This window comes from Prionailurus viverrinus, chromosome A1 (assembly GCF_022837055.1).
Source record: "Prionailurus viverrinus isolate Anna chromosome A1, UM_Priviv_1.0, whole genome shotgun sequence".
In the NCBI taxonomy this organism is placed as follows: Eukaryota; Metazoa; Chordata; class Mammalia; order Carnivora; family Felidae; genus Prionailurus; species Prionailurus viverrinus.
In genome coordinates, this window is record NC_062561.1 from 157,336,259 (window position 1) to 157,360,029 (window position 23,771).

General features: G+C 37.7%; 2 protein-coding genes across 6 annotated transcripts in view; one reads left to right on the plus strand and one right to left on the minus strand.

The window, feature by feature from the left end:
• KIAA0825 (KIAA0825 ortholog) overlaps window positions 1–16,836 on the minus strand; it is a 385,582-nt gene extending 368,746 nt beyond the window's left edge. For all 3 annotated transcript variants that reach the window (XM_047877364.1, XM_047877370.1, XM_047877379.1), the window contains exon 1: window positions 16,683–16,836. The gene's annotated coding sequence lies outside the window, so the exon portion shown is untranslated. The remainder of the gene's footprint in view (window positions 1–16,682) is intronic.
• Window positions 13,697–23,771, plus strand: part of SLF1 (SMC5-SMC6 complex localization factor 1) — an 85,056-nt gene continuing 74,981 nt past the window's right edge. For 2 of the 3 annotated variants that reach the window (XM_047877394.1, XM_047877413.1), the window contains exon 1: window positions 13,697–13,785. The gene's annotated coding sequence lies outside the window, so the exon portion shown is untranslated. Of the gene's footprint in view, window positions 13,786–17,303; window positions 17,418–23,771 lie in introns of those variants that run through there. The other variant, XM_047877403.1, reaches the window with a different exon arrangement.

Sequence of the window (23,771 nt, forward strand, 5' to 3'; positions counted from 1 at the left end):
TTTGATTAGGAAGACCAATCAGCATGCATTTTCCCCTTTTCCCTGACATCCCCTTAAAAGATAATAAAGGTGTGTGTTAGTGGTTGGGGGAGAGGATATAAGCCATAACAATGAAGAGACTGAGAAAGCCATCACTATAAATTTATACAAAGTGACAGATAAAAGAGCATTCATGGAAGAAGCAGAGAAGGAAAAGTCAAACCCTAGATTGTGTGTAGAGAATGCTGCAATTAAGGGAATGGCTTGATATCCCTGACAGAAGTGTGGAGTAAGAAGTGAAGCTAAAATATGCCAAATCTCCCTCCCCTACCTTTTTGTACAAGCAACTATGTACTTTGTCTTTTTCTTGTTCCTGATTAAATATCTGACTGTGAGTAAGAAAAAAATAAGCACATGGGAGAAGTGTTGTGGTTGAAGAAATGCATTAACAGTCTAGAAAACTAGGAAAGGCAGTATGGGTATGGATACTTCTAAAGAAAAGTCAACCTCATTCAGGCCTTTAGCTGACTGCCAGCATTCTTGATTTTCTCATTTCTAATATGAATGCACAGCCAAGAACCACTGGGCATTTCAAGAAAATCTTTTTTTTTTCCTCCACATTTGGGACCACTATAAAACAAAACTTTACCCTCCAAAAAACAGATAAAACAATAGAACATATAAATTTTCCATCACTGTAATAAAGTAAAGAAAAAAAAAACATATACATAATATAAGACCAGAAGTAGGACTTCCAGACAATCAGCAAATATTCTTCTAAAAAGAAACTAAAGAGCTAGACAAAACTGATAAGCACAGTCATTTCAGTGCTCTAGAAATTGACCAAAGGGATATAACAATTTGAGAAGCATTTATATTTGAAAGACTGCTAATCTTTAGGTAAGAACACTAAGACCCTGTTACATTCTGGTCTGGCCTCTTATCACCATCAACCACAACTCAGTCAGCAAAGAGGTTCTTCCAGGGTGAGGAAGATCACTGAGACTGGAAACATCTCTGTTGTCATCAAATAGGGCATCAAATAGGGCTTGAACTTGAGTGGTAGGTTATGCCCATGTCCAGCAGCATTTCAGTGGAAGTGATCATCTTGTAAGTGGGCAAGTAGGGAGAGTAAACAGCCACTTTAGTCCAAGGTCATGGTCATAACTGGGATAGATATATTCTTACCTAAGGTTGAGAGGATGTGCAATCAAGACCAGAGAGGAACAAAGCTAGTCACATATTCTTAAGGCTGAATAATCACATGCACAGAGCAAATGTGAAAAAGCCCAGCAGAGAGTGAAAGCTATACCACACCTGAAAACAGTGTAAACTTCGAATACATTCCTCTATCAATACAGAGATCCATGAGTAGATTACAGAAGACTTATTGATTTCATGTGTTTAAGCACGAGCACTGTCCAACAATCAGCTTAAATGTTACAATACACAGACACAGGATCAAGTCCTAGAAAGCCAAATGTAAAACTCAAAACAAGAATATTAAAAAAACAAAACAAACAAAAAACCCCAGATTTATCAGTGCCACACATCACAAGGGAGACACACGGTCACTGTACTTAGTTTAGGCAAATTACTAAACAAAGAAACAATCAAATGAACAAAACCACAACTTTCAGGGGAAAAAAAAAAATATCAGAATCCAGAGTTGCCACAATAGATGATCTAAAATATCCAGTTTTCAATAAGAAATTATGAGACATACAAAGAAATAGGGGAAACTATCTCAGTGTCCCTAGATTATATTAGATTTAAAAAAAGACTTCAAAGTAGCTATTACCAATATGTTCGATGAAACACAAGTGACTTTATTTAAAGAATTAAAGGAAAGTAAGACAACAATGAACAAAAAATAGATTCTCCACAAATAGAAAGAAATTAGAAAAAAACATCAAATGGAAATTTTGGAGCTGAAAAGTACAATCACTGTTGGGGGGTGGGGCTGGGTGGCTCAGTCGGTTAAGCATCTGACTCTAGATCTCCTTCAGGTAATGATCTCATGATTCAGGGGATTGAACATTTCATTGTGCTCTGTGTTGACAGGGTGGAGACTGCTTGAGATTCTCTTTCCCTTTCTCTCTGCCCTTCCCCCACTCACATGCACCATCTGTCTGTCTCTCAAAATAAATATACTTCAAAAATAAAATAAGCTTCAAAGAAAAAAGACACATATTAAAACTACAGCAAAATGGAAAATGTAAACCCAACCATGTTAATAAGTACATTAAATGTGAATGGTCTAAACACCTCAATCAAAAGGCAGAAATTGTCAAAGTAGATAAAAAAGCAAGATCCTACCATGTGTCATCTAAAGATACATATCTTACATCCTAAGACAAAAAACATATTAAAAGTAAAAGGATGGAAAAAGATGCCATGCAAACAGTAACCGCAATCAGCTGGAGTTACTACACTAATATTAAACAAAATAGGCTTTAAAAAGTAGTATTTGAGGGGCACCTGGTTGGCTCACTCGGTTAAGCATCCAACTTCATGTAGGTCATGATCTCACTGCTCTTGAGTTCAAACACCATGTCAGGCTCTGTGCTGACAGCTCAGGACGCTTAGGACGCTGTGTCTCCCCCTCTCCTTCTGCCCCTCCTCCACTCACATTCTGTCTCTCTCTCCTTCAAAAATAAATAAACATTAAAAAAATATTGGGGGGGGAGGGGCACCTGGGTGGCTCAGTCAGTTAAGCGCCCAACTTCAGCTCAGGTCATGATCTCGTGGTCCGTGAGTTGGAGCCCCACGTGGGGCTCTGTGCTGACAGCTCAATGTGTGAAGCCTGTTTTGGATTCTGTGTCTCTCTCACTCTCTGCCACTCCCCCACTCATACTGTGAGTGTCTCTCTCTCTATCTCAAAAGTAAATAAACATTAAAAAAATTTTTTTTAATTTTTTTTAATGTTTAAAAAAAAATAGTATTTGAGGGGCAGCTGGCTGGCTCAGTCAGTAGAACATGTGACTCTTGATCTCAGGATCATGAGTTTGAGCCACATGTTGAAACTGGGGCCTACTTAAAAAAAATAAATAGACAATAAATAATATTTAAAAAAAATAAAAAGGAAATTTTAACAGTAACAAACAAAAGAAAAATAAATTTAAAAAAGAAAATAAATAATGTTTAACAAAAATGGGATATTTCAAAATGATAAAAGGGTCAGTACATCACAAAAAATAATGTTCATAAATGTATATGCACTAAAACAAAGCACCAAAATCAGTGGAGCAAAAAACGACAGAGCTGAAAAAAAGATATAGATCATTTGACAAGTATACGTGGATATTTCAATACTTTCCTATAAAAAATTAATAGAACAGAAAAGCAGCAAGAGTATTAGAAAATATCGTTCACCTACTCAACCTAACTCATATATACTACTCCATTTAATGATGCCACAACACACAATTTTTCAAATGTCAAAACATATTTTCCAAATTAGACCATACACAAAGTCATAAAATAAGTCTCAACAAATTTTAAATAAATAAGATCATAAAAAGCATAACCTATGAATAGAACAGAATTAGAAATCAATAGAAAAAAAATCTTGGAAAATCCTCAATATTTGGAAGTTAAAGAACATACTTTTTAAGTTTATTTATTTTGAGAGAGAGAAAGAGACAGAGAGAGACAGAGTACGAGTGGGGAAGGGGCAGAGAGAGAGAGAGAGAGAGAGAGAGAGAGAGAGAGAGAGAGAATCCCAAGCAGGGCTCAGACCCGCAAAACGTGAAATCATGACCTGAGCCAAAACCAAGATTCGGACACTTAACAACTGAGCCACCCAGGTGCCCCAAGAACACATTTCTAAATATCAAAAAAGAAACCACAAAAGATTAAAAAAATTTTTTACTGGGGCGCCTGGGTGGCTCAGTCGGTTAAGAGTCCAACTTCAACTCAGATCATGATCTCGCGGTCCGTGAGTTTGAGCCCCAGGTCGGGCTCTGGGCTGATGGCTCAGAGCCTGGAGCCTGCTTCAGATTCTGTGTCTCCCTCTCTCTCTGCCCCTCCCCCGTTCATGCTCTGTCTCTCTCTGTCTCAAAAATAAAATAAAAAATAAATAAAGTCAGAGAATCTCAATCTATAAAAAAAAAAATTACTGAATGATAGTGAAAATACAATATGTCACATTTTATGGGATACACAAAAAGAATTATAGAAAGGCAACACCTAAGATTACAGCAGAAATAAATGAAACAGAAAAGCGAAAAGCAATAGAAAAAATAAAGCCAAAAATTGGTTCTTTGAAAAAATGAATAAAATTGCACACTGTTACCACGAGTCATCAAAAAGAAAAAAGACACAAATTATCAAAATAATGAATAAAAATGGTGTCACTATTGACTATGCAGAAATCAAAAGGATTATAAGACAACACAATTAATAACTTCATGCCAACAAAATAGACATGCAGATGAAAAAGACACATTCTTAGAAAGACATAAATGAGCACAACTGACTTAAGAAGTAAGGTGAAAACTGAATAGACCTAAAGCAAGTAAAAACATTAGTCATTCAAAATCTCCACATAAAGAAAAGCAAAGTCCCAAGGGCTTCAATGGTAAATTCTATGAAATAAAAAAATGAAATAATAGCAACATTTCACAAACTATTTCAGAAAATAAAGGAAAGAAATCTTTCTAATTCTAAGACAGTATTATACTGACAGCAAAGCCAAACAGATACAACACAAGAAAATAAAACTGCAGACTAAAAACCTATGTTAAAAAAGAAAGATATGGGGCACCTGAGTGTCTAAGTCAGTTAAGCCACTGACTTTGGCTCATGTAACGATCTCCCGGTTCACGGATTTGAGCACTGCATCAGGCTCTGTGCTAACAGTTCAGAGTCTGGAGCCTGCTTCAGATTCTGTATCTTCCTCTCTCTCTACCCCTAGCCCACTCATGGTCTCTCTCTCACTCTCTCACAAAAATAATAAATAAGCATTAAAAAAATAAAAAAGAAAGTTCTAAAATCAATACCCTAACTCTCAATCTTCAGAAAATAGAAAAAGAGCAAGCTAAACCCAAAGCAAGCAGAAGGAAAATAAGGATTAGATTTGAAGTAAATAAAAATAGAAAAACAACAGAGAAAATCAATCAAACTAATGTTGAATCTTTTATTTATTTTTTTTTCAACGTTTATTTATTTTTGGGACAGAGAGAGACAGAGCATGAACAGGGGAGGGGCAGAGAGAGAGGGAGACACAGAATCGGAAACAGGCTCCAGGCTCTGAGCCATCAGCCCAGAGCCTGACGCGGGGCTCGAACTCCCGGACCACGAGATCGTGACCTGGCTGAAGTCGGACGCTTAACCGACTGCGCCACCCAGGCGCCCCAATGTTGAGTCTTTTAAAAGGTGAACAAAGTTGACAAATCTTTAGGTAAACTGACCCCCCCCCAGTCAAAAAGATAAAAGACTCAAATTATTAAAATTAGAAATGAAAGAAGGGATATTACTCACATTACAGAAATAGATTATAAGGGGATACAATAAACAAATGTGTATCATCAAATTATACAATCTAGGTGAAACAAACTCTGAGAAAGATACCAAGTATTGAAATGACTAAGAATTTTTAAAAAATATGCATAGACCTATAACAAATCAACAGATTGAAGTTAATATCAGAAATCTTACCACAAAGAGAAGCCCAGGGCCAGGTTGGCTTTATTGGTGCATTCTACCAAATATTTAAAGAGGAATTAACACCAAACCTTCACCAATTCTTCTAACGAATAGAAGCGGGGATACTTCCCAACTCATTCTGAGGTCAGTATTACCCTGATACCAAAACCAGACAAAAACATTACAAGAAAACTATAAACCAATATAAAGGCAAAGATACTTAGCAAAACATAGCTAACTGAATCCAGCAACATATGAAAAGAATTATACACCATGACTAAGTAGGATTTATCACAAAAATTTAAGGTTGAATCACACACAAAAATGAATCAATGTAACACACTTTATTAACAGAATATAGAACAAAAACTACATAATGCTTTAAATAGATGCAGAAACGAATGTGTGGAAATCCAATAAGCTTCCATGATGAAAAACACTCAACAAACTAGGAATTGAACCCAGAAGCTGACCTCATACTTAATGGTAAAAGGCTGAAAGCTTTGCCGTTACAGTCAGGAACAAGACAAGAATATCCATTTTTTATTCTTCTAGTCAGCACTATTGGAAGTTCTAGCCAGGGCAATTAGGAAAGAAAAGTAAATAAAAGGCATCCAGATTTGAAAGGAAGAAGTAAAACTACCTTCACTTATAGATGACAAGATCTTGTATGTAGAAAACTCTAAGGAAAAAAACCCAATGATTGAAGCTAACGAATACATTCAAAAAGTATGTAAGACATCAGACAAATAAACAAAAATCAAACTGTATTTCTATATACTAGCAATTAACAATTTGAAAATGAAATTAGGAAAACAATTCCGTTTACAATAGCATCAAGTAGAATAAAATACTATACTTAGGAAAAATTTAACAGAAGCAGTCCAAGACATTCATTGAAAACTAGAAAACCTCATTGTGAAAACTTGACTTAGCCCTAAGTAAATTAAAAGTCCGTATCTTATGAATTGAAAGATACAATATTGTGAAAGGGGCAGTAATTCCCAAATCAATCTACAAATTGAATGCGGTCTCTACCAAAATCTCAGCTGCTTATTTTGTAGAAATTAACAAACTGATCTTAAAATTCATATGGAAATACAAGGGACCCCGAATAGCAAAAACAATCTTGAGAAAGAAAAAGGAGAACTCACATTTCCCATTTTTCCAAACTTAGGACAGAGCTACAGTAATAAAGACTGTGTGACACGCTATACTTAAGGATAGAGATATAATCAATGGAATAGAATTGATGGTCCAGTAATAAATCCATACATGTCCAATTGATTTTTGATGAGAATTTCAAGAAAATTCAATAGGGAAAGATTAGTCTTTTCAAGAAATGCTGGTGAGACAACTGGATACCAACATGTAAAACTGTCAGATTTCTTCATCAGAAGACATACAAAAATTAACTCAAAAGTGATGAAACACCTAACTATAAGCACAAAGTATGTTAATTAAAAAAAAAAAGCCACAGGTATAAATCTCCTTGACCTTAGATTGGGCAATAGTTTCTTAAAGCAATAAAAGCAGAATTAACAAAATAAACAGGTAAATTGTTTTTCACAAACATTAAAAACATTTGCACTTCAAAGAACACCATCAGTAAAGTGAAACAACAATCTACAGAATGAGAGAAAATATTTGTAAATCAAATACCTGATAAGGAAATAATATCCCACAATCTATAAAGAAATTATTATAGCGCAACAATAAAATGACAGGTAATTCCGTTTTAAAATGGCAAAGGACTTGATCAGATCTTTTCTCCAAGGAAGGCATACAAATGGCCATTAGGTACACGAAATGATGCTCAGCATCATTAGTTATTAGATAAATGCAAATTGAGACTACAAGAGGTACCACTTCACAATTCACTAGAACAGCTATGATCGAAAGACAATAGCAAGTACTGGGGAAGATGTGGAGAAACTGAAACCGTCATAAACTGCTACTGGGAATGTAAAGCACTATCCCTCACTTTGTCAGTGGGAATATTTCCTTAAAAGCACTTTGCATTTTGTAATTATTTTTATAATATCTTTCAGGAGACTGAAAGCACATGAAAACTGGTTTGAGGTCACTTTGCTTCACATGAGTATGTTAGTTAGGGCACTTGTCATTCTGTACTACCTGCAATTACTGATTTGCTTACCTCTTTCAACCACTAAACTGAATTTTAATATTGGACTGTGCATTTTAAAACAAAAAATGTGTTTATTTATTTATTTTGAGAGAGACAGACAGACGGCAGGGGGAGGGGCAGAGAGAGAGGGAGAGAGAGAATCCCACGCAGGCTCCAAGCTGTCAGCACAGAGCCCAATGCAGGGCGAAGTGGGGCTTGATCTCGTGAACCATGAGATCATGATCTGAGCCAAAATCCAGGATCAGACACTTAACTGACAGAGCCACCGAGGCACCCCTGGATTGGGCCTTCTTAATTTTTGCACCTCAGTACCTATTCAAGTGGCTGACACAGAAGAAGCACAAAGGAAAAGTTAAAGTGATATCAAAGTGTGGTACTCAGATCCTGGATGGAGCCCCAATATTCTTTCAGGGCATTCAAAATTTCAAAACTATTTTCATAATAAGACCTATGCCATTCACTAGATAGACACTTGTACTAATACTGCAAAAGCAATGATCCCCAGGCCCAAACTGCAGTCCTCAAACTGTATTAGTTGTATCAGTGGTCTATTGCTGCTGTACTAACTTCCCACAAATTTACTGTTCTAAAACCACAGAATTGTATCATCTGATAGTTCTCTAGGTTAGAAGTCTTGAAATGGGTCTCACCACCCTAAAAGGAAATGGGTCCGGAGAGCTGCATTCCTTTCTGGAGGATCTGAAGAGGATGCATTATTTCCTTGCATTTTCTAACTTTTAGAAGCTGCTTTCATTCCGTGGCTCATGGCCCACTTCCCTCCTTTTCTATTTAGCTTTGTGGGTTGAGTCCTTTTCATACTGGATTACTCTGAATTCCTCTTCAGGCTCCTTCTTCCACTTTTGAGAACCATCATGATTATATTGGACCCATTTGGATAATCCAGGATAATCTCACTATTATAAGGTAAACTGATTAGCAACTTTAATTCCTCTTTGCTATATAATCTCACATATTCACAGGTTCCAGGGATCAGGATGTAGGCATCTGGGGGCAGGGCAGGGGGGAGGGGTTGGTATATCCTGTTTTAACACCCTAGTCCTAGTTCTTCAACCACACAATTGGAATAACAAGTAAAGCCAGGTTTACTTGATAATGTCCTCAATGAGGCAGTAAAGATTAGTAATTTTATGAAGTCAACCTGTGAGTACACCACACATTTTTTTTTCAAAATTAACCAAACTGAGCTCTCACTTCAAGGAAAACATTAGACAACATTTGTTGCCAATGATAAAATTACAGCTTTCAAAGCAAAATAAGAATTTTGGAAAATTCATATATTGTCAGAGGGAGAGATTCCCAACATTTAAAAATTTTCCTGATGAGACTGCTGGTAATATTAACAAGTAGGATTTTTTGATTATGTATAATGAAAGGTATTAAGATTTGGAAGATCAGCATACCTCAAAGAATCAGTGTTTTCCATGTGGCCAATATTTTATGTAACAAAATCATATGTTTATAAAACAGTCCTTCAAAGTGCGAGATAGACCAGTAACAGAGTACATAAAGTTCACTGACAGGGTTTCAGATTTCACATTGCAATTAAACTTTAAGAAATCCTACTTACTAAGTTTGGGTATAGGATCAAAGAAAAATATTCACAATGATATGAAAAGGCCATTTAAAAAAATCCTTTCTTTTCCAACCAGATGTCTGTATGAGGTTGGATTTTGTTCACTTCAATCCAAAACAACTTATCACAACAGACTGAATACAGAAGCAGATCTAAGAATTCAGCACTCTTCTTTAAGCCAGACATTAAAGACACTGCAAAAACATAAAATAATACCACTCTTCCATTAAAACTTTCTTTGGGAATATATAATCATCTTTTTAAAAAAATGCTCTATATGTTAATGTGTAAGGCTTTATTATTGAATTAACTACTTTTTAAAAAATATTTAATTTTAATTTATAATAAATATAAGTAGATAGAATTACATACATAAAAACTCTTTTTGAGTGTAATTTTTAATAGTGTAAATTACTCCTAAACCAAAAATTTGAGAACTGCCTAGTAAGATAAAGGAGAAAGCCCCAGAAAGATCATGATCAGATAAAGTCTATCAAAGGAATAAGCTGAGGCAGCCACACTGGGCTAGCAGGATAGAGAAGACAACATAAAAACAGGGCATGGAAGGAGGGCTCCATTTACAAAGAGCCCCACCCCCAAAGTCTTTCCCAGTCAAATCTATGATTAGCAAGGACAGAGCTCGCCCTTGAGAAGCTAAATTAGCCCACAGGCATTTGTGAGGGCAGGTATTAATATATGCTAGAAAAGGAAAGAATGATGTTTTACAAAATTATAGAGGAATAAATTAACATGTGATTATCCACAAAACTTGCATTTAAAAATATTAGTGTGAAAAAAAATATCAGTGAGCTGGTCTAAAATAGCAAGAAACATGGATAAAAAATGTCATCATGCCAATGAAGCACAGAATAATATTCACTGCTATCAGTAAAAATTAAGACTTCATCAGTAAAATGCTTCTCAAAAAGAGCTTCTATCACTCCTCAATTTAAATTACATAAACTCCAGACTTAAACTGTTGGATTAGCTGTGTTCCCCAAAGGGAAAATGGAAATTCAGGTCACGTGGTACGGATGCTAGAAACAACTACAACTGTACAATGTCTCTGACACTCAATGAATGGCCTGAGTCAGAGAAGAGCCCTTTTCAGTAACCTTAGCAAACAAACAATGAAAGTGACAGAAAAGGACAGCCATAGTAACCAACTGGAAAATAGAGTAATTACGTCCCCTAAATAGGACAAACAAGTCTTTTCTTGGAAGCATGATAAAAAAAAAAAAGAGAGAGAGAGAGAGAGCCCTAAATTTAGATTCTTAAGACCTAACTTTTGGCTCAAGTCGCATTTCCTGAGTTACCTGGGCAACTTAAACTACCTCTTTAGTTTTCATTTCCTTATGTAAGATAATAAAGTTAGTCTAAATCTCTTGCTTTAAAATTCAACTGTAAAGCACAGTAACAAACACATCCTGTATCCAAATCCTAAAGTCATACACATCTAAAATAAAAATATACGCTAGTACTCACCAAACAGATGAGTTATAATCTGCCATTTGAAAAGCACTGAATTGATTGACATCCACAGTTGTTTGTTAAAAACAAAAGTGAGGGGGTTGCCTACAAAACTGTAATATCATGATCTTTTTAACTACAGAAGTATGTTTGGGAGGAAGAAAAATGTACATTCACAAAAATGGATATGTAGGCTAATATTCAACTATGGATATTAACATTACTCCGGTTTTTGAGATTGTTGTATTTATTGGATACCTGAATTTAGAAAAGTTTTTAAAGTTTATTTATTTTTTTTTGGGGGGGGGCAAGGGAACGAAGTAGGGACAGAGAGGGAGAGAAAGAATCCAAAGCAGGCTCTGCACTGTCAGCACAGAACCCAACACGGGGCTTGATCTCAAGAACTGTGAGACCCTGAGACAAAATCAAGAGTCAGACCATTAACCCAATGAGCTACCCAGGTGCCCCGTGAATTCAGAAATTTAAACAGCATATTGTGTTTGACTACCTAATGTCAAAAAATCAGTTGCTTAGCTAATGTTTGCATTTTTCCAACTGCTATTTGGATCTTATGATTCCTCAACTGTTCACTGGCTAACAAAACTGTGTCATAAAATATAGGAAGTTGTTGATCTAAGAATATGTCCCTCAAATGTTAATAATGTCAATGTTTGACAGCAGGGATTGTACTTGTCTTAGAGGAGGTTAGGGCAGACAGTAAAAGTAAGAGTTGAGGGGCACCTAGGTGGCTCAGTCGGTTGAGCGTCAGACTCTTGATTTCAACTCAGGTCATGATACCAGGGTTGTGGGATTGAGTCCCTTGTTGGGCTCCAAACTCAGCATAGAGCCTGCTGAGGATGCTCTCTCTCTTTCTCCCTCTGTGCCTATCCCTCCACTTACTCTCTAAAAAAAAAAAAAAAAAAAAACAAACAAAAAACAAACAGAAAACCCAGCTCTTAAAAAAAAAAAAAATCAAGAGTTTGAATACACTTGTAAATTATAGCATGTGACAACTACCAATTATTTTTACTAATAGCTAACATTATATTGAGCACTGGGTAACATGAGATTCCTCTAACAGATGACTTTGGATCACATATTCCCCATTGTGCTGTTGAAGCTTTCTTAAAACAGCACAGCAGTCTGACTTCCTTGCTCTTTCCCTTCCTCCCTCCCTCCTTCCAGCCTTTGCAGGTGGTCAGACCTGCACTGAGGCCTGAAGGCACTTCCCTCCTACTCTTGCTGCCCCTTCTTTATCTTTCACAGGCCTCTTCCCCAATAAACCTCTAGGAAGTCTAAACCCCTCTTGGGATCTGCTTTTTCTGGGAATTTGAGCCAACAAAGAAAGTGCATGCAAGTGTTGCCACCATATTAAACTCTATGCATCATTATTAAATCTTCGCACAAAACTTATGAACACGTTATCACTATTTTCATTTTAAAAATAAGGAAACAAACACTAAGAACAGAAAAATATCTTTCCTAGAGTCTCACAACTAGTGACAGAGCTGGGATTTGAACTGTTTGCCTTCAGAGTTAGAGCCCAGATCTTATTTTAAAGCAATTACACTACATTAAACAACAAAACTAGACAAATCCCTAACAACATTCTTTCTGATGCCTGTGTGCTTTCACACATTATCACACTTAATCCTAATAAATCTATAAAGTTGATATTAGCACTTGACAGATGAACAAATTGGAGCTCAAATAACAAGTAAATCCTTTCAAATCATGTGTAAGTTCATGAATTTGAGCTCATATGCAGGTCTTATCTGAATTCAGCTGCTTTACATTTTACTGTTTTGCCTAATTAATCAAAATAACTTTTTTTTTTAGTTTTAGCTAATTTTGCTGAGAATGTGATTCAGCAAAGAATCCACCAAATGATTTAAACAGCTATATATGTTTCTTCTCTCTCTGTGAGTACACGGGTATTCATAAATATTATACTCTATTAGCAACTTAAGCCTGAGCCACCTCTCTCCTTACTGACTTGTACCAAAGTTTACAGGAAAATTGCTGGGGCACTGTTTCAAAAACCTGTCTCCAATAACATGTCAGCAGTTGAGGATGGCAGGCAGTATTCTCTTCACACTTCCTGATACTTTTTAATATTTCTATGCTGATTTTTACCTTTATATCTTGATTCAACTGCAGACTTTTGTGTGCACCACTCAAAAACTTCCCTTAACCAGAGTCACCTGAAGAGGTAAGTCAGGCGTCTGTAGAATCATCATGTCTAGGGATTAATCCCTGGTTGTTTCCCAGCCTCTAAAAGAACACAGCCTAGCAGTACTGTGCAGTACGTCAGTCAGAGCTGCGTGTTGGAAGTAAGTCAGCAATATATGCAAACATTGGAAGGTGGGTGAGGCAAGGTCGGGGGTTTTTTGGTGCTGTTTTTGTTATTTTGTATTTCTGTAGCAAAGGCCTGTGGAAAATCTTCCAAAAGTGGCAATCCTGGGGATCTGCACGCAGGCAGATCAGGAAGAGGAGACCCAAGACTGACCCCATTGTGGAGGTCCTGGACCCACTCCTGGGAGGAAAAAGGCAAGGGTCCCCTACCCAGTGACTTCAAATGCGGAAACTGAGGCCTAGACACGAGCAGGTAGTTGCTCAGAGTCACAGACATCAGTAAGGGGCAGGAGCCACGGAGACCAGGAGTAGAAGACCTCACGGCTTCAGAGAATCCCCACCCCCAGCCAAACCTGAACCCCCAGCAGCATCTCAGCTAGGTGCCAGTGCCCAGCCCCCAGCCTGTCGGAACAAAGAGCTTATAAACCAATCCCCACACTACTGATGTGAATCCATGTCCTCTCAGGGAGAAGCCCCAGAAACGGAGTGCTAGATGGACGCTTAGAGTCCCCTCCCACCTCTGGCTGGGCCTGAGCCCTGAGTCTCAGCCATCCATTCACTAAGAAGGACAGGACTACTCCCTAACCAGGTGAGCAGATTGGGGGTAGGGGGTAATAGGCAGGTGCTGGACTGGGGATGGAGTAGAACAATGGACAATTTTTCATTTATTTTTAGTTGATTTGTATAGTCTCTAATTTTTAATCTGTAACACATGAAGGTGGGTTTAAATGATCTATAAGGTCCCTTCAGCTGTAAAATCCTCTGACTTTAGCTGACTCCCAAGTATTACTCTGAGTATTTGAGAAATGATCCTCAGAGAAATAAATTTCCCTTTGTGTATACAACTAGTTAGTAGATGAGCCAGGATTAAAATCCAAATAGAGGCAGTATAGCAAAGTGGGTAAGGTAGTGGCCTCTGAAGCGAGCAATGGTTCAAAGCACAGCTCTGGCACCTGATGAGTATGGTAACCTAGGACCATTTGCAAGCTTATCTTGGCTTTAGTTTTCTCATCTGTAAAAGCAGGATAATAATACTCTCTATATACTTCTGTGAGGATAAAATAGAACACTGCATAGCAGAGTGTAAACAACAATAAATATTAGGTATTCTCTTATCTCCCATCTCACTGTCCCAGTTTCTTTGCAAGGGACCACACTGCCTTTTAAGGATGAGTGTGGAGTGGACATTACATTTCAGCATCAAAGTGAGTTTCGATAAATAAGTATGTGGTAAGACCCTTTAAAAAAAAATGCATGTACAAATACTTCTCTGTGGATAAAGAACATTTTGAAAAGCAATCACTCCTTCAGTAAATGTTTACTGATCCCCTACCCTATGCCAGACACTGTGCTAAATGCTGAATATGGGATAATGGACAAAAGATACAGTCTCAATCTTCATAGCAGTAACATTGGATTGAAAACAAACACCTGAGATCTACATATGAACTACGCAAAGCAAATACCTTTCACACAGTGAAGTTAATACAATGTAATAAAATGAACATTAGTATTTGAGACTAGCTGTACATATATACTTGTGTTTATAAAATAGGATATTCTTTATAACTAAGTTCTATGTTATTTGTAATATTGGTCATTTCAATGAATTTTTAGTAAATTCCCTGACAATTAGGCTACTTCTTCGCTACATAAAATAGAATACTGGAACGGGTATGTTTAATTAAAGATACTCTCTTAAAATGTGTGATAAGCACCATCTGTCTGAGGGTTACATGAATGAAATGTAACAGTTTTGCTAATAACCAATAAATAGCAATTCTTTACAGGGCATTACAAAGTTCAATTTTATGAAGTTTGTGCTCATTCATTTTCTTTTTTAAAAAAAATTTTTTTAATGTTTGTTTATTTTTTAGAGAGAGAGAGAGAGAGAGAGAGAGAGAGAGCACACACGTGTGAGTGGGGGAGGAGCAGAGAGAGAGGGGGACACAGAATCTGAAGCAGTCTCCAGGCTCTGAGCTGTCAGCACAGAGCCCCATGTGGGGCTCGAACTCACGAACAATGAGATCATGACCTGAGCCGAAGTCGGATGCTTAACTGGCTGAGCCACCCAGGCGCCCCTCATTTTTCTTTTTCTTCGTGTGTGTGGGGGGGGGGGGGGGAGAGAGGGAGATAGAGAGAGACAGAGAAAGAGAGGAAACACCTGTCTAAAAAGACAGCTGATATTCTGGAGTTAGAGTCATCTATATCCTGATGGTCTTTAGATTATTTACATTTGTTTGAGTTAGGAAGCTAAAAGAGGCCAAGAATCAACATAGAAAAGAAGCTGGATTATTCATATGACAAAGGTACTTCATGGTGATACCTTAAATCCTCAACACATTCCTTAATCTTTAATACTTTAACGTAAGGAATCCGTTAACCCATTAACACATCCCTAAAATCTCTTTATACTCCAGTTTTGCTATCCCTCTGACTTCTGAATGTGACATACTGTCTATCCAATTTTACGTGAGAATAAAAAGAATGATTCTGTTATAGTTATTTATGAGTATAAAGCACAGTAAAAAGAGCCCAACTTTAGGTGTCACGTAGACTGTTCAAATCTCAATTGTGCCATTTGATTATATAATTTGTGGGAATGTTTTTCAGTCTCAGTCACAATGTTTTTGAGTCTCAGTAGAAAACGTTGGCAAAACAGGGATAATACAAGTTTTCTTGTAGAATGGTAGTAACTTCAAGGAATGTACCGTGCCTGGCAAACGCTAGCTATTTGTGGTATTAGTCGTGGCTGTATAAATTTCAAAGACCACAAATCAAGGGCAAGAATACCAAAAGATCACTGCCTGTCTAAAAAGCTAGTTGCTACATTGACGCATGTAATTTCCCTTCAATTATTTACAATCCTTTCAAATGGAGAACAGAAGTTTAAATAAACATGGTAAAATTGGGACTGAATGAGGATATTATAAAAGTTGGCTGAACTGTGAATCAACAAGGAGATCAGAATATCAATGTGCTGTCCTAAATATGGTTGCATGACTCTCAAAAGGTAAAAAGGAATTTGGCTAATGCATCAGGGGCTTTTTTCTTTAGGGTAATTTCTAGAACTCTTTTTGGAACCGGCTGTTGGGGAATAAAAATCAGCTGCCTTTTAGGAGGAAAAGTAATGATTTAAATAGAAGGTGCTGAGGGCTAACTACTTACCTGAAGAAAGTGCATACATAAAAGTGAAGTAGCCAAGGTTCCCTAAATGACATATTTCAAACCTTCCACTGAGAGAACACCTTTCCTCACATCATCTCTCCATCGCAAGAAATTTTCTCTTTACGATTATTGTGGGTACCTCAGTCTTCAAAATTCTCCCGAATCCTTCATTACGGAGGAAACCTGGAGCAGAGCAAGAGCACTTCTGTCTGAAGCTACACCTACTTTCCCCCTCGTGATCACAGGTTTCCTAAAGCTAAAACGTACATCTACAGTCCAGGAGCTCGTGGTAGTCAGGAAAACAAAGCACCTTCTTACCCAATTCAAACAGCGGCGGGAACGTTTAATTCCAAACATGAACGACTCCCTCATCCCAAACATTTGTAAAAGGTGCAACCCAAGGCAATGGAAACAGCCAGGACAAGGATGGTAAAGTAGCTCTCGAAAATCGAGAGCGACTAAATCCTGCCAATGGGAGAGTAATGACACTCCTTGGATACTGGACGACTCGCTACTACAAATCGCGGTACACATTGTCTTTGGCCTCAGTTGGGATTCCGAGGTCGAGTTCCAAGTTGGAGATGGACTGTCCTCGTGGAGAACGGGGTGAGCCGGAATCCCGGGGCCTTTTCCAGCAGCAGCGAGTCAAACGCTTTAAGGCTGGATGCAGACTCCTGGTTCAACCCTCTCCCGCTCACTTCGTGGTCCTGCTAAGATGCTACACCGGGCCCCGACCAGTCGGAACTATCAGCCCCAGGAGGCAACCCAGAAAAATGACTTACCCGTCTCCCACGTCTGACGCACATCTAGCAGAACCTGGCCCACCCGCCAGAACCCAGTCAGGCACCCGCTCGGACCACCCTGACGACGGATCGAGAGCGTCACTGACAACCACCCGGAAATGGTACAATAGCTTCCGGGGCCGCCTAGCGCGCGGCGGGAAATTATTTCCCAGAGCCCGGATTAGTGAGGTAGCGAGTGCTGCAGCGGCAATCGTCTCCCCTGTCACCACCGCCACCCGAGGGAAGCAGCCCAGACTCTCCGGCAGGGAAGGTAAAGGGCCTCAGCTCGGAAGACACAGTGTACCCTGACTCTCTGGGGTTGTTTCCTCATTGCCCCCGAAGTTTCTGCGGCGCCCGGCTGTGAGATTGGGAAGGGGCTGGGGTTGAGCGCCGGCGGTGCCCGCTTCTCCTGCCTTCTGCAGCCACCATTCGTTCCCACTCGCCCGGCCTCGCTGAGCTCTGCGCCCGCGTTGGTGGGCTGCGGCCGCAGACCCCGCCCCGCTCCGCCCTTGCCGCGGCTGGGACCGCCGCCGAGAGTCTCCGCAGTGCAGGGCTGAGCGGCTTCCCCCGCCTCCTGTTTGCGCAGCTCGGCTGGTCGATCTTCTGCCAGGAAGGCGCTAGGCCACCCGCGTCTCTCGTTTCCATAGAACCGACTGGGACGCCTCTCGCTGAGTCTCTTGGCTGCTTTCCATAATTTAGCGTCAGTGCAGGTGGCTCGGATCCCCCTGGCCCACCTACCAGTGACGGGGAAAGTGGTGCCATTCTTCTCTCCCTGGTAGAATTTTTTAACATAACCAAATGGTAATGATCATGTATTTGCGGCTACTGTATGCCTTTAAACATACGCACACACTTTTCCTAAAAGAAGGGTGTATGTTCCTGGAGATTATAATATCTTAGCTGCCTGAGTCTGGGAACAAGACTAATCATTTTCACATTTCCTCCCACTTCCAAAGTGTCTGATTAAATATTGAAAAAAATTTTTTTTGGTTTGTCTCAGATACTTCCTGTCAGGATTTGACCCAGAAATTAGATGGAGCCTGATTTTTGGACGTCACCAGCTCTTTTTTTGACAAATGACTATCCTGTCCCCCTCCCCAATTTTTTTTTTCGTTGAGACTTTAGGTATGAACATTTAAATTGAATTTACAGTAGACGTGTGACGACAGAGTGCCTAGTGAACTTTTTGGTTTATGTTAAGTTATGCCTCAGTACCTAGAAGTATCTATTGATATGCAAGGTGTTCTCGTTTTAGGAACTTTTGATAACCTGTATTGCAGGTGTTCAGTACATAAGTTGAATGTTGGGGGTGTATTTTTATGTCTAACTTGATTATATCTGATTTAAAGAGTATTGTTAATTTAAATGAATCAGGATGTTTTAAACACTTGAAGTTATAAATTACTGTGAAGACCATTAGCCTTCAAGTAATGCAGATAAGCCCCTTTTAGGTCTGTTTTCTAAGTAACGATTTTTTTTTTTTTTTTTTTTTTTTTTTTTTGCCTGTTGACTTAGGTTCAATTGTATGATGTAATATTTTCTTGCTTCCTTAAAGCAGAAAGCATCATCATGTGAAACAGTCTTTGAAACAGTTGTTAAATGTGGCTACCTTTCATCAAAATTCATACCTCTTATGACTTCATAATAGTATCCAAAATTTTCATGGAAATGTTTTTTTTTTTTTAACCAATAGTATAGCTTTATTAACTAAAGAGTATTTTTCTTATTAATTCTAAGGTAATCTTTTCATTGCTTAAACACTTTTTAAAATGAACAATTGCGTATAGACTGTGAATAATAAAACCTAAAGAAAGTACAGAATCCTCTTTCTCAATAATACAACTATAATGAAATATGTAACTCTTGTAATTGTCCATAGATATGCTAATGGAAAACATATCCTGCACAATGTATTATGTACTCTTTCTAACCTTCTAAGGACATCTTATTGCTTAAAAGTAAAATCTCCCTGAAACTTTTTTTAAGTTATTTTTTTAGAGGTTTATTGATTTTGAGAGAGTAAGAGCATGAGCAGGGGGCAGGGCAGAGAGAGGGAGAGAGAACCTCAAACAGGCTCCATATTGTCAGTGCAGAGCCCGATGTGGAGCTCCAACTCAACTACGAATCATGATATAAGCTGAAACCAGGAGTTGGACATTTAACCAACTGAGCCACCCAAGCGCCCCAAAATATCCCTGAAACTTTTTTTTAATGTTTATTTTTGAAAGAGAGAGAGAGAGAGAGAGAGAGCGCGTGCACGAGCGCTCGTGCACAGGTGGGCAAGAAGCAGAGAGGGAGACACAGAATCTGAAGCAGGCTCTCAGTTGTCAGCACAGAGCGCAACATGGGCCAAAGTCAGATGCTTAACGGACTGAGCCACCCAGGTGCCCCTCCCTGAAACTTTTAGGTTGACTTAGTTTTTACTTTCTTTGTATCAGAATTACTTTGAAATAGACTGTTTCCTTGTTCTTGATGGAGAAAAGCCCATATGAATTAGTCTAGTAATTAATTCATCTGAGATCCATTTTGAAAAGAAAATGATGAAAATTTACTTTTTCATAATAAAAAAATGGCACTCTTTAGATTGTTCCTAGAAATGCATTGAAACTTTAGACATTAGTGTTATTTTTTTAATTATGTTTAAATATTTTCAGTAATACTGTTCATTTAAATATCTCCTCACCCTCATAGTAGATTCCTTTTCCTGCGGTATATTTTTCTCTTGTACTAGCTAAAAATAGGTTAATTTGTAAAATTATAATGTGGTTAAAAGTATTAGGCTAAATTCTGAAATTTAAGTTCGTGGTATTGTAGAAAAGGCCTTTAGAAACAGAAACAGGCAGATCTTTGAACCAAACCTTGGTTTCACCATTTTGCTAGCTGTGTACCCTTGAGCTAGTTTCTTAATCGCTAAGATTCTCTAGTATCCTCATCTGCATAAGAAGGGTAAACAGCACTTAAATTGTCAATAAGGGAAGGAACTAACATGTAGTATACAGACTATAGTTAGGTCCTCATTAAAAGTGAACTCTTGCTTGTTTAACTTTATATCTTATGCTTCTACTAAGTAATTAATACAAAGTTCCTAGTGTACTTAAAGCAGGTTTGACTTTATCCCCCATAGCTAGCCAACATAGACGGTCTATCCATTCTTTTTTCCCTGAACATGGCCCCTCTTGTCCATCTTGTTTCCTTAAGGGTGGCTTTATCCATAAAAGTAGCATCTCCAGTGCACTTGTTCCTTGTATGGTACTGGATAGATGGAATATCTCCATAAGTCCTCTTAGCCTGCCATTTCTTCCTCACCAGAGTCATTCTGCTGCAACTTCACTTGCTCCCTCTTCTGCTAAATTTACCGTCAAAAAGACTGAGTATGACTGCTCCTTTCCCAAGTAATGCCATTGGAATAACAGCATACCTTAGGTCTCACCACTGGAGACCTATACACACTGGAGTCAAATACACACAAGCACACATATTTTGTATCTTTAAAGGAAGACGCAGGAATGGACACTACATCTTTAAGAAAAAAATTCCAAAGGCCAGCTGAATGAAATTAAAAAAGGCCTAATTTGGCTCTTAGGCCAAGAGGGTACAGAATTCCTAAATTTCACTTGATGTTACTGCATTCAGAGCCAAACAGTAATCTACTCACTCAGTATGAATACAGTGATTTGTATATACCTTTTGTGATACTGGTTAAAACAGAGATCCAACCCTTTGACCCTTTTTCATTTATTTGCTTTCCCTGTTAAACGCTTTAGGTAGGAGAAACCATGAAAATCTTAAAACTCTTGACAAAGCAGCAATATTGATTGTATTTAAGACTTGGTATATCCTTTCCAGAAAAGGGAAGTGTAGAAGTGATTTTCTTTAGTAGATTTAAAATCAAAAGAGAGGTAGGTTTAAAATCAAAATAGTTTGCTTGAATAACATTAAGAAACTTTAGTTTTCAGTTTTCAGTTACTTACTGGTTGCCTTGAAAGGATGAAGAATATTCACTGGCATGGAAAAATGAACATGATAATATTTTAAATAAAACTTAAAATACAGAACTATATCATCTCAGTTTTGTTTATATATATATGTTATTTTTTCACATACATAAACTTTTAAGTAAATCCTTTATCTTAATTATTAGCATACAACTTAAAGGATGCATTATGGTTGATCATAAAATCAATGTAATCAGAGGATCAGACGTTTATGCTTATTTTCCTACCACAAACCTTGTTGAGCATCCCTGCCCATTTTTTGCAGCACTTTATTCTTTCACTCAGTGGTTTACACCCTGGTTTTTTATCATCCCTCCTGAACCAGACCTTTGCATTCAACTGTATTCCTGCCTCTACTTCTCCCTGACTTCTCTTTTCTATACACTCGGTCATATTCTTCAGTTATGTTCTAGCTATGTGTCATTGTAAAGAATTCATAGACCCTAAAAAGCTAGTACATAATAAAATGTTCTTAATTATGATGAGTGCTATAGGTTTATTTGCATTTCCAACCAACACCAACTGCACAAGAATTTCAGGCATCAGGGATAGGCCCATGTGGGAGATATTTTGGGAAAGTCCACACCACAGAGACAGTTGCTTTCTCTGCATAAATGCCAGGTCTGTTCACAATCATTATCTGCTTAGTTGTGTGTATTATATGGTTCAAGGTAAGTAACTATTTTTTTAAATACTATGTTTAAAAAAATTATTACAAAAGTATTTTCTTGTAACTAAGAATCTAGTGTATAATTTTTCACTTTTTGACGGTAAAGATAAAACCTTTAACTTTAAATAAATGCTCTCTGTTTTCTCTTCTTTTTGTTGTGTTAGGATAGTAGCTTCTGTGTGAATGCTTGAAGGACCACTCCCTACAAGTTCTAGAAAAAGCTCATTTCCTTAGAAATACCAATGATAGAATTATATTGCAGCATGTTTACTTACTTTCTTGCGCTGGAAGACATCTGGCAGTTAGCCCTTGATCCTCCGTACCCCAGAACATATCACCCACATAAAACTTGACCCTTCTTATAAGGACTTTGAATTATTTGAGTCATTAGTAGTTATTAAACCAGTATTATATAATCCTCTCTTTGGGCTTATTGGCATATCAGGCTGTTGTTTCTTGTTTTCTTAATCCTGCAGGGTCATAGGAAGAATCATTAAACCACTGATTTAATAAATACAAATAACACTACTCATGTATCTATAAATGTCTTTTTCTATGTATACAAATATCAATTTTTTCATGTATCTGTATGAATTATATCAGTGATCCAGCCCATAAGTTTGTCATAGGATTATAGTATTAAAAAGCATTGCTAAATCTATTGTAAACTGTTACTTAAACTAGAACACTTGCTAATAGGATGCTACTCGATTAGGTTAATGGAATTTATTATTTTTTTTTTAATGTTTGTTTATTTTCAGAGAGAGAGAGAGAAGGAGGGAAGGGGGGAGAGAGAGAGAGAGAGAGGGGAGAGAGAATTCCAAGCAGGCTCTGTGTTGTCAGTGTGGAGCCTGATGGGGGGCTGGAACTAACAAACCCCATGAGACCATGACCTGAGCCAAAATTGAGTCTGGATGCTCCATCGACTGAGCCACCCTGGTGCCCCCGGAATTTGTTTTTAAAAAATTGTGCTAGTTAGTTTGTGCCATCGCTAGGATTCACACTTCTGTGAAAGTTTAGCTAATAGCCCAGTTTTTCTGATAAACTTGTAAATAAGTGCCCTGTGTTTTTATTTGTTTTTTAACATTAGTATTTGCATAATGTTTGAATCAGGACATGCTGTTATTTCACACTTCCCTTCTTCTTGCTTGTTTAGTTTCAGTTTCATTTTTAATTGTTTTTCAGAGGAAAGAAATTGCTTTAAAAGAGCTTTCCTGATTTCTATTAAGTAGTTGGTCCTGTTTTCATTTTACTGTGGACTCTTGCTGTGATAGAAAATGCTGTTAAATATACAAAATGGATGTATTTATTCCACTGCAAACAAAGTATGATTTAAGATGAAAAGTTTGCATGATGCACATCCAAGTCATTTAATAATTTATACATCAAAATATGCAAAAATGCCAATAATCATAAACATTCCGGGGCCCCTGGGTGACTCCGTCAGTAGAGCACTGGACTCTTGATTTTGGCCCTGGTGATGATCTCATGGTCGTGGCATGGAGCCCAGCGTCTGGCTCCATGCGGAGTGTGGAGCTTGCTTGAGATTCTCTCTCTCTTCTCTGCCCTTCTCCCCAACTTGCATGCTGTCTCTTTCTCTAAATAAACATTAAAAAAATAATAAACATTCCAATTATAGAATAGCTGTTAATTAACTTGATCGAAAAGAGGAATATAGTATTTTTTCCCCCTTGTAGTTCTATATAACATCTAGTTCTCAGGAAGCAGAATAAAATTTAAAGGACAATCTTTAAATAGAACATTCTGGATAATAATGTTACAGTGATTTTGTATTCATTGCTTTCTGTATGTATATTCTGATTATTTAACAGTCTATATATGTCAATATTTTAGAAAAGCCAGATGAGCAAAATTTTAGGTTTTTAAAGCTAATCAGCCTCTCTTTTGGCAACATTTCTTCGAATAGCCTACTAAATAGCTTTTTGAATCTTTAAAATAC